Source organism: Pinus tabuliformis, chromosome 1_2 (assembly GCF_031772625.1).
Source record: "Pinus tabuliformis cultivar Carrire ecotype Pingquan chromosome 1_2, CPIR1, whole genome shotgun sequence".
In the NCBI taxonomy this organism is placed as follows: Eukaryota; Viridiplantae; Streptophyta; class Pinopsida; order Pinales; family Pinaceae; genus Pinus; species Pinus tabuliformis.
In genome coordinates, this window is record NC_142298.1 from 618,605,223 (window position 1) to 618,616,602 (window position 11,380).

Consider the following 11,380-nt stretch of genomic DNA (forward strand, 5'->3'; position numbering starts at 1 on the left):
TAGCATTTTGTTTTGGTATTTATTACTTCATGTTGCCAACACCCTCTGCTGAACTAGTATAACTAGCGGGCATCGAAAGTTTCACAACACCCGGGAAATCCCAAGGAATCTTTGTCATTTTTCCCACTTTTGGCACCAAGCATAAGCCTGACCCGGTTTGTATCCTAGTCCAAGGCTAGCCCCAAGGCTCGTGCCTAACTCAGACCTCATCTGCCCCAAGGCAGGCATCTAGTACGGTACTCAATGACTCTGGGCATCTCGCAAGGTTGGCCCACTCCCTCCACAAATACTAAGGTGCACAGCCCCAGGCATCGAAGTCTTTACACCCCCATCAAACTTCAGCATCCCAATCTAATAACAGGAACCTAGCCTAGAACATCAGGCACTTGGCCTCCTCAAGATGGTCCCATAGCCCTTCAAGAGCTATCCATCAAGAGCTACACAAGACAAAGGAACCACTAGCATATGTAGTGTTGATTGAGTTTGTCCCCAACCCATATGGTGTTACTTATTCTCCCTCATGCGTATGGACTCGCACGAGATTATCAAATAAACTGGCCCTCTCGGCCCATTTGTGGAGTCCTGTGAATCATCACACCTAAACATGCAACCAATGCATTAGCTATACCATCATAGTATCATAGAAAATAATCAACATGCCAAGTCTTGCATGTCATCTTGTAACATTCATCATTGTTAATCGCAACATTATGAATAATAACGAACTACATGCTCATGCATGTCATAAATTTGTTTGCAACTATCACATGCTTCACCTCATGAAATACCATCATAAGTTATAATGTCAACATATTTGCATCAAAGACATATCATGACTTCACATAATAAATGAACAACTTTTCAATAAACCTCATATTATAGCATTATAACTCCTATGCCACGTTATGCATATCATAATCATCATATGTATACATCAGCAGTATTGTAACAATCATATAAATATGAACCACATGTTCATGATCACCCTCATACCATCATATCATGAAACATGAGAAACATCTCAATACTTATCAAATATAGAATAATACTCTATAAGCATTCTTATCATGATTCATCAGAAAAATAAATTTCATTTACTCTACAAACATTCAACTATGAACTAAGATTATTCAACATCCATCTAGGATCTATGTTATCTCATCAGTGTTATTAGTGTCATGTTTTCATCAAGATACCAATTAGTTTTTCAATAATCATTTCCACTTCTTTCAACTAGGAAGTTGACCATTTACACCATAGGTATAATCATCTAAGTTCATTGTTAAATTTCACATGAGCCTCATCATCTTGAGTCTTAATCCCTCGTCATATATTCTTCCTTCCCCAAGGAAATTCTAGTGAAATTCATTGTTAAGATATTACTAGTTATACAATCATTATTTAAATCATCTATCTCAAAATTAAAATCCCTTGGTTTTACATCACTGATCATTATGAAAATTCTCAACTTCATATCTTCACACTTTTAAACTATGTAGACCATCACCATGACCATTACCAATCATGTTTCTTGGTCCACTCATCAACACCCTTAAAATATTTTTCTTCTTGATAGAACATCCCTTCATTTCCTCTTACCCAATATTCATAGATATATTTTTATTTTTCTCTGAGTCTTAATTTCCTAATATTCCATGTCTACTAGCTTCAAAATAGAAACTTGTTCACTTCATTCTATTTTATTAAATTGACTTTAATTTCTCACCTCCACTCATTGTGGTTTCTTTTCCTCACTTTGGAAATGTTGTTACTATTCCCCAACTTGGGTAATACCCTATAAATAAGTTCATTAAGATGGCTACCAAATGTAATCTGCTTATCATTTCCTTTTTTAAGACATCAACATAATATAATTGCCTAATCATACATCTTGTTATCCATAATTCATTCATATAGTTAGTTACCTATGGAAAAATTTACAATGTGGCTCTCCCATTAGAGGGAAAACTGTTATAGATGTTGTCATATACACAACCTATCTCCTCCAATTGATCAATTTTATTATGGATTTACTTCTTTAATGACCTTCATTATTACCGCGATTATTCAACTTCATTTGTTGATTGCCAATATTTTCTTCTTTATGTGCATCATCCTTAGGTAGACCTTATAGTGATACCTTTAGAGTACCAAGTTATGATTATACCAAACTCTTCCATTATGTTCTAAAATAGGTTTCCTCTTCTTACTGATTTCTTACCCTTGTTGTGACACTTCCTCTCAACCACCATAAGTATCTATCTGGCCATAATCACATGATCTATCATTAGTTATCATCATTAGAAAATTTGCAAGTTTTTTTTTCCTTTCCATTTCTCCTTAGACAAATTTATCCAATATATGCAATTAACTTTGAATCACGAAACCTCATGTAACATTATACTCAACATCGTAACAGTTAATTAAACTGAACTGAAATCATAGTGTACGATTTAGATGTATCATAAGTTTAGACAATAAAACATTATTTAGATGCTCCAAATCCAAATCTGTATGATTTGCCACTGAGACTAAAATATACCATCCTGTGGTTTATATATATATTTCAAACCCAACTGATTCACTCAAGAATGAAGGAGACTTCAATGGTAGCTTGATGATGTTTAATATACAAATGATATGATTAAGAAAGTTGATGAAAATGTAGTAAATGAGCACATACATGTAATCTAAATGGCAATTGCAATACAAAATAAAATTTATTAGAATATTTTACATGTGTATTTCATGAAGGTACCCAAAGTTTTAAAAGTAAAGGTCTCATTCATTCATATGTTCAGTTCATGATACCACTTTAACCATAAAAAAAGTGCGTTATCTTTAGTGGAACCTATGTAAGAGGACTACAACTATTTTAATTTATCAGAAAGATATATAGAAAGATCATTGCATGCGATTAATGTGTCGTGGAACATGGTTTATTGAAGTATATCATATATGCACATGGAACCCATGCATTGAAATGCAAATGTCACTTTTGTGTTAAGAGATCATTCACATATGAATTTATTAGTAATCGATCGATTTAGAGATCCACTAGTGTTTCCAAAATGTAAAGTATACCGGTGTTCCATAGGTTAGTCAGATGAAATGTGCGTAGGACTAAAATTTGATCGAAGAAGTGATGCAAATATTAAACTATATTATCATCATACAAATGTCATCAGGAATTGATTTAAATTTACATACCCTTCCCCAAAAGAATTGATGTCAACAAATTAATTTGCATCATAAAAAAGGAATTGAGACCCTGAAATCTGTAGGCATAGATCTTGACAAGCAAATGCAACAATTGGTTTAAAATAGAGATCGTTTCAGATTTATAAATGTTAATTGATTTGAAGTATCATCAGGAAGAATGTATTAGCCTTGATGTTAGCAAAAATTAATGGCTTATCAAAATTATCATGTGATCTAGAAATGAAAAAGAGGTTAATGTGTGACAAAAAAATATCATATTCCTAGCTTGTAGCATCATCTGCTATTTATTTGCTTATTATACTGTTCTTTATCTCCTAGATCCTGGCATCTAAATAGTTAAAACTTGTTGCAGATTTTTATCATCACTATTATAATGACACGTTTGGAAAAGGTTTTCAAAGCTAGATCAGGTTTGAACACATGATAACCAACTGTTGCTAGAATTTAATGACACACAAATAATGCCAACACAGAATCACGCCAAGTCCAAATTTTCATAGAACTCATCATTTTTAATATTTGTTGCCATGAGAAGTGATATAAAGTCATTTGTGTCAAGGGAATTCTCACAAAAGAATCAAAAGTTTAACTTAAATTGAACTTCGGTGCTATAGAGTGAAATATTTTGAGTATCTTTTTAAGCAATCATATCTTATGTTAGAAGAAAAATTAAATGGACTCCATTTAACAAAATAAATTGCTAAACAAATTTATTGAATGTATCTTGGGATTCTTATGACCATTAAATGATTACTCTAAGGGCTTAAAGAAATCAAACAACCAAAGAGATATTCCAACAGAAACACGCCATAAACAAGAAAAGACACTGCCACCCGACCCAAAATCGGATTGAATGATTGGGAAGGTTATCCCTCCCCAAAACACACAATAAAATCATTTTATTAATAAGATGGCCCGCCTACAAGCACACCCGCGAAGGCAACACCATATCAAACCTTTAGCAAAGCTTTAATAGCTACCAGGTTTTACATTCTTGTGAATACTGTTTACAATCAGAAAGATTCATCAATTAGCCTTCATAGGACTAAACCAATAATTCCTTTATCAATAAAAAACAAATCAACAATTCTATTTTGTGTTTTTTTTTTTGGTGTATCTCATCACATTAGATTTAACACTTTTTCTTATTTTTTTCATTGTTCTTATTTTTTTCAGCACGATCAAACTACCCCAAATTACCAAACATATTTAGGGTGGTATTGCATTCAAATTATTAAGAAGCCCCTCTCTTAAAAGTAATTAACTCCATAACAATAAAGATACTCCATAACAACAAATATAGTTGGCTTCAATCAAATTTCCTCCAGCATCCTGCAAATGTCATTGTTGCTGGGAAAAATGAATTTAGCAGTCTTAGACATAGATTCGAAAAAGAATCTCGAACGTGGTACTTGTAAGTTGGTAACCAATGCAAGTTGGACTGGTCAATTTTATGAGAATTAAGTCACATTGATATTGGGCCAAGCAGAGAGTAAGATTTCGACAACGAAGTTGGACTTCACAGAAACTTTTGAAAAGCTCTACTCGCAAACACTTCAGAAAAGTAAAAAAAAAATTGCTCCACTAAACATTTGTCCTCTTCGACTGAAATCAATCATTTTGAACCAGATAAAATAGAAGCTCAACGCTAATAATGAACTATAAATCATAATCCTCAAAAAAAATATGGATTGTTCCAGAGACTCCAAACTCTTATAAACCATTGTGAGGGTATAGTGAGAAACAACTTGATTGATAGATACATATGGATTGTTTTCAATACTCCGAACTCTAATCAAATCGCTATTAGGGTTTAGTGAAAAAGATATTAATAGATGGATGTTAAAAAGATATTAAATCTGTCAATAGTCAAAACCAGGCTGAGGGATTAGAGCTAGCTTAGCAGATCCATAAACCTACGTTGCAAAATGAAAATTATTCTGAAGTGCATCAGATGATAGTAAGATCAGGAGCAAGGAACGCCAAAATAGTGGAACTTGAACTTTTGGAAATACCTAGGTAAAACAGCTTAAGTCTTTACTTAATGAAGGAAAGATCACTTTTGGTTCATAAATGCCAAGGGATAGCATACAATCTTTTGCCGTGTTGTATTCTTACATCAATGGTCACATTGATTTCGAAAAAAATTTCCCTATATTGAAAAAAATTGAGGACAAATGCTCAAATCAATAAACATTGTCCTGCCATAGAGATTCTGTCATTGCTTTTGACTCTTCCATGCGAAGGGCAAAAGTTGTTTCTATTTACCTTGAAATGCTAATTACGGTGTTGAAAATAGTTGAAGGTAAAACTTGATTGTTATTATGTCGGTGTAAGATTCCTTTGAGTTTAAGAATTCCACGTTGTGGCCGTGGAGACCTGGGCTCGAATCCTAGTAGTCACATTCGTTCTGGCCAAGTTTTCGATGAGAGCATCCTGTGTTTGTTTGCTTTTTGCAGTATTTCTTCTTGCTTTAGGATTTGATCTACTGCAATCTTGCCAGAAATATTCATCATCCCATAAAACATCTTCAGCATAGAACCAGAAATAGACTAGGATGCAAATCAATTTCAATAATGAAAACCTCAAGAAGGAATCTATCTTTAATTAAATCACATTTCCTATTAATCTCGATCACAGAATAAGATCTCAAAAATCCCATACCATAGAGTTGAAACCTCCCTCCAATACCATATGTAACAGCCCAAAATAAACATGTAATTAATCAACTAGTTAACATCAAGTTCAAACTATGAGTAGTACTTACCTGTGGTTGAATTCTGCTTACCGCAACAAGGTTTTGGGGTGACTCCCCACCCAACCGTAGGCTCAATTACGCAAGGACTTGCTACAACTAGCCACCCCCGAGCCCTCAATCAACGTACTACTGCAAGTGACTCCTCTGTCTTAGAACACTATTCTCCCAAGAGAATGGATGATAAAATCTTGGAATGATGGAATGCCTCTCATCTTCCTCACCAACTATTAAATAGAGCAAACATTGGAAGGGGAACCACATGCACACACTCCATGTGTCTACATGCAACTTTATTACTTTCTTGTTTTTTTTTTTTTTTATAGCTTTACTAATTTTTTTACTGTTTTCTTCTTTTATTTCTATTTATATTTATTTAGAGCTTTAATATGGTTATTTATTATTTTTTACTATTTTTATTTTTATTATTTTTTATTCATTGTTTATTACTTATTTTCTTGTATATATTTTTTTAATATTATTTATTTTATTATTATTATTATTATTATTATTATTATTATTTATTATTTATTATTTATTATTAAGGGACATTACATACTCTCCCACTTTAAGGAACTTCGTCTCGAAGTTAAGTTGAATTATTTTTATTATTATTATTATTATTTATTTATTTTTATTATTATCATTACTATTTAACATTTTGTTTTGTTATTTATTACTTCATGTTGCTGACACCCTCTGCTGAACTAGTATAATCAGCAGGGATCGAAAGTTTCACAACACCTGAGAAATCCCAAGGAATCTCTGTCCTTTTTCCCACTTTCGGCACCAGGCATAAGCCTAACCTGGTTTGTATCCTAGTCCAAAGCTGGCCCCAAGGCTCGTGCCTGACTTAGACCTCATCTACTCCAAGTTAGGCATCTGGTACGGTACTCAATGACTCCAGGCATCTTGCAAGGCTGGCCCACTCCCTCCACAACTACTAAGGCGCGCAGCCCCAGGCATCGAAGTCCTTACATCCCCACCAGACTTCGGCATCCCAATCCAATAACAAGCACCTAGCCTAGAACATCAGGCACTTGGCCTCCTCAAGATGGTCCCATAGCCCTTCAAGAGCTATCCATCAAGAGCTACAAAAGACAAAGGAACCACTGGCATATGTAGTGTTGATTGAGTTTGTCCCCAACCCATATGGTGTTACTTATTCTCCCTCGTACTTATTCTCCCTCGTTTCAATGGATTTTATCACAGGTTTACACAAGTCCGAATGAAAGAGTATCATGATGGTGGTAGTTGATAGACTTACCAGGTATGAACACTTTTGTGCATTATCTCATCCATTTGAAGCCAATATAGTTGCTACTGCATTTATTGGAACAATTAAAAAGCTACATGGAAACCCAAAGATTATTATAAGCGACAGAGATCCCATTTTCAATGGAAATTTTTGGACATAATTATTTTCTTCTCTGGGTAGTGAGCTAGCTCATAGCTCATCATATCATCCTCAATCTGATGGGAAAACTGAGATAGTAAACAATTTTTTTGGAAGGATATCTTCTTTGCTTTGATCTTATAAAAGACACAATGGGTCAAATGGTTGCCTCTGGTTGAATGGTGGTATAAGACTTCCTTCCATACTACAACAAAAATGAACCCATTTATGGCACTTTATGAATATCATCCATCATCCATCACGTCATATTTAAGAGAAAATTGTAATGTTCAAGAAGTGGAAGATCACATCAAGCATCAATAACAAGTTCTCCAACTCTTAAAGGATAACCTCACTTTGGCGTTGGATAGAATGAAACAACAAGCAGATCAACAATGCAGTGAAAGAAGTTTTGATGTAGTTGGATGGGTATTTCTACAGCTAAAACCATACAAAGAAATTTCCCTCAAGCAAGATAAGAAGGATACTAAATTATCACCAAAGCATTATGGTTTGTACAAGGTGTTGCAAAATATTGGTACTATGGAATTCAAATTGGAGCTTCTTGCAGCTTCTCGAGTGCGCCTAGTTTTCCATGTTTCATGCTTAAATAAGGTTATAGGTGACAATCTCCCTATTCAAACAATATTGCCAGAACTTGATGAGGAAGGAAAAATCATATTGGAACCTAAAGCCGTCACGGAAACAAGAACTCAGCAACTACGAAATCGATCAATTTCACAGTATCTCATCAAGTGGAAGAACTCATCCCCTTAGGATTTCACATGGGAGGATGGGAATTTTATACAAAAGCATCTATAACTACTCAAGCGTTGAGGACAACACTCTTTTGAAGGAGTGGGGCATGTTAGGTCCCTATAATACTAGTGTATTCCCTTATTAGTATTCTCATTGTAGCCCCTTATTGTCATTGTTGTACCCATGTTGTCCCCATACTATTATTATTGTGCCCCATAGAAGCCCACTATTGTTATTGTTATGCCCTTACATTATTATTGTTATGTTAGCTCTAACTATATAGTGACCCCTTAGACTCCTATATATAGAAAGGAGGTCTTGTCATTTGTATCATCCAAGAATTTTTCATTTGTGTAATGTAAAGGAGGTCTCCCCCTCCAAGAGGCTAATTTTGAAGTCATTGATCTATCTTTTCTTCTATTTTGTGCACTGGTTGCATAACATTGAATGTTGAGGATAAACAAGAAATATGATGACCTCTTGTTTTCCTCCACAATACTTGTAGATCCATTGATATTGTTGACAATAAGTCACCAAGTGGCATCCACTTATGCTCTAATATAGTTCATGTTATTTTTAGGTTTTATAAAGGCATAGGCACCGAAGATTAGGAGTATCCATTAACAATGTTTTGGACATTGGATAAACTAATGCTCCCTGTGTGTTTCGCGACATGGACTAACAACCTCTCATGGATCCTTATCTCTGGCGATGCGATCGTTGACTAACACCTACGGGTTTTTGTCTAATGGCAATTGTGATTCCTAACAAGTGGTATCAGAGCCTAGGTCACGAGTTCGATACACACTCAGCTCGTGTTGGGGGGGGGATTGTTGGACATTGGATAAACCAACGCTCCTGTGTGTTTCATGACATGAACTAACCTCCTCTCATGGATCCTTCTCTTTGGTGATGCGATCGTTGACTAACACCTGCGGGTTTTGGTCTAATGACAATCGTGATTCCCAAAACAATGGGTCGATGTTGCTTCATTTTTTTTATAACTAAGTAATGCAATGCCTAAGAATCCTTTGCAGTCAAGCATTCCCAGACATAAACATATTTAGTTTCCACCACAAAGGTATGATTACAAAAAGCTATGATGATAAAGTTCAATATTTAATTTCCATCACAAAGGTATGCTTAATGGAGAGCATAACGATAAAATTCATTTGTCTTGTCAACAAGGCTTAGTCTACTGTCAACAATAATTTGTGTGTTGTAAAGGAGGGATGATTCTATTTTTGAATATGTTTATGGATCATCTCATCTAGTAGTGGGTTGTTGCTTCATTTGCAACTTTAGAAAAAATGTACTTAGTTCCTCTAAAATATCAATAGAGATAGAATTAATTTTCCTCTCATGAAATTTTCTTATGGACATACATTTCACAAGTACAAGGCTCATCTTCAAGATCATAATGTTTCAATATTTTATTTTATCCATTGCTCTGAGTCAGAAGTTATGACTAGCAAATTATAATTTCTAAATTCCATTATAATGAGCTAGCAATCTTTTAATGATTTATTATCATTGACATTGAAAAACTTAATATTGTAGCTTTGACTAATCGTTTGAGTTATGACTTGGAAAGTTATAATTTTTAAATTCCATGGTATTCAGTTGGGAACCTTTTAAATAACATAATAGCAATGATTTTGACAAGTTTTACCACTGTATTTTGACTTTCTTATTAGACACATAGCTTTCTCAAGCACATGCTTTTGCATTGGTCATCAACAAAACATTTAATTTGGTTAAGATTCAGTTCAATACATCACAGGTTCCACAATTTCCACATTCAATTAGATTTTGTTGAGCGTGGCATGCTTCAAGACGATTCATATGTTTAAGGTCATATACCATCGAGCTTGGATTAAGCACTTGGGAAGGAAGTTGCATATCCTCTATTTTGGGTAGATTGTTTGATTGTATTCATTTAACATTAATATTTCTTTTTCAGTTGAATTGGACTATAGTTAGATCACATAATCTATCACATCTTTTTTCATCTATGCTTTTCTTCCATATGCTATCCACTTACTGTGTTTCCTTTGCAACATTTGGTGCAATTGCTAGTTTTGTCCACTAACAATACTCTCATATATCTAAGAGCTTCAATTCAATAAAAAACTTGAATTGTTAAATTATCAATTACCATCTCTCCCACATGTCATACCTACATGTCACACCTAGCAACTCTCCCACCTGTGATAATTTGAGTGGTAATGGTAAGTAGGAATCATCATCTTCTATAGACGAGCCTACTTTTTCCTCCGCTCTCTTTATAAAAGTAGTTCCACGAGTTTCAAAAGTGGAAGCCTGATTTATATTTTTAGAATAAAGTAATACTTCTGAAATACTTTTTCCTCCATGCATTTTATAAAAGTAGTTCCACGAGTTTCAAAATTGGAAGTTTGATTTGTATGGTTAAATTAAAGTAATAATTCTGAAAATGAAATTATAATAATTTAAAATAAAGCAACTTTAGTTATATATATAGTTCGATAAATATAAGAAAATAATATTATATAGGTTGCTTTTAATATTTTTATTGTATTAATTTTAGAATATTAAAAAAATTATTTATTTTTTATTTTATTAATTAAAAAATATTAAAAAATTTATAACCTTGACACTAGAGTTACAGAAATTAAAAATTTTATAACTTTGAGAGTATGGTATGTTTAAGATTATTGTTATGGATATATGTATAAGTATGAGACATAATAGATAATAGAGACAAAGAGAGAATGATTGTTTGTGATAATTGTGAGGTTTGGGAGAACAATTAGTGCAATGGTATAAGAGAATATTTCATCAAAATATGGGTAAAAAGTGTAATGATAATTATGATCATTGTTTAGTAGATTTGATTATATTGTTGTTTATAGAGTGAGAGAATGTAAAATCATTGTTATGACTATATGTCGAGTTAGAGACACAAGTGTGGACTATTGATTGAGTATGTGTCATGAAAGAGAATGATTAAGAAATAGTTATTTTTTTATAATAATGGTGAGGTTTGATGGCAAGAGCTAACCAACCTGCCATAGGATATTAAATGTGCGTATAGAGCCCCTTTACCATGCATGCACCATGCCCTTCCATCCCGCATCGTGCATTTCTCCGGGAGCCCTGACCCCATCGCGTCAAACATTCTCCGGTAGCGGGTGACCCACCACCTCCAAGCTGGCACCCGCCATGCTGGTGCATTTTCAAACCAAGAGCTCACGCCAAAGACTCAT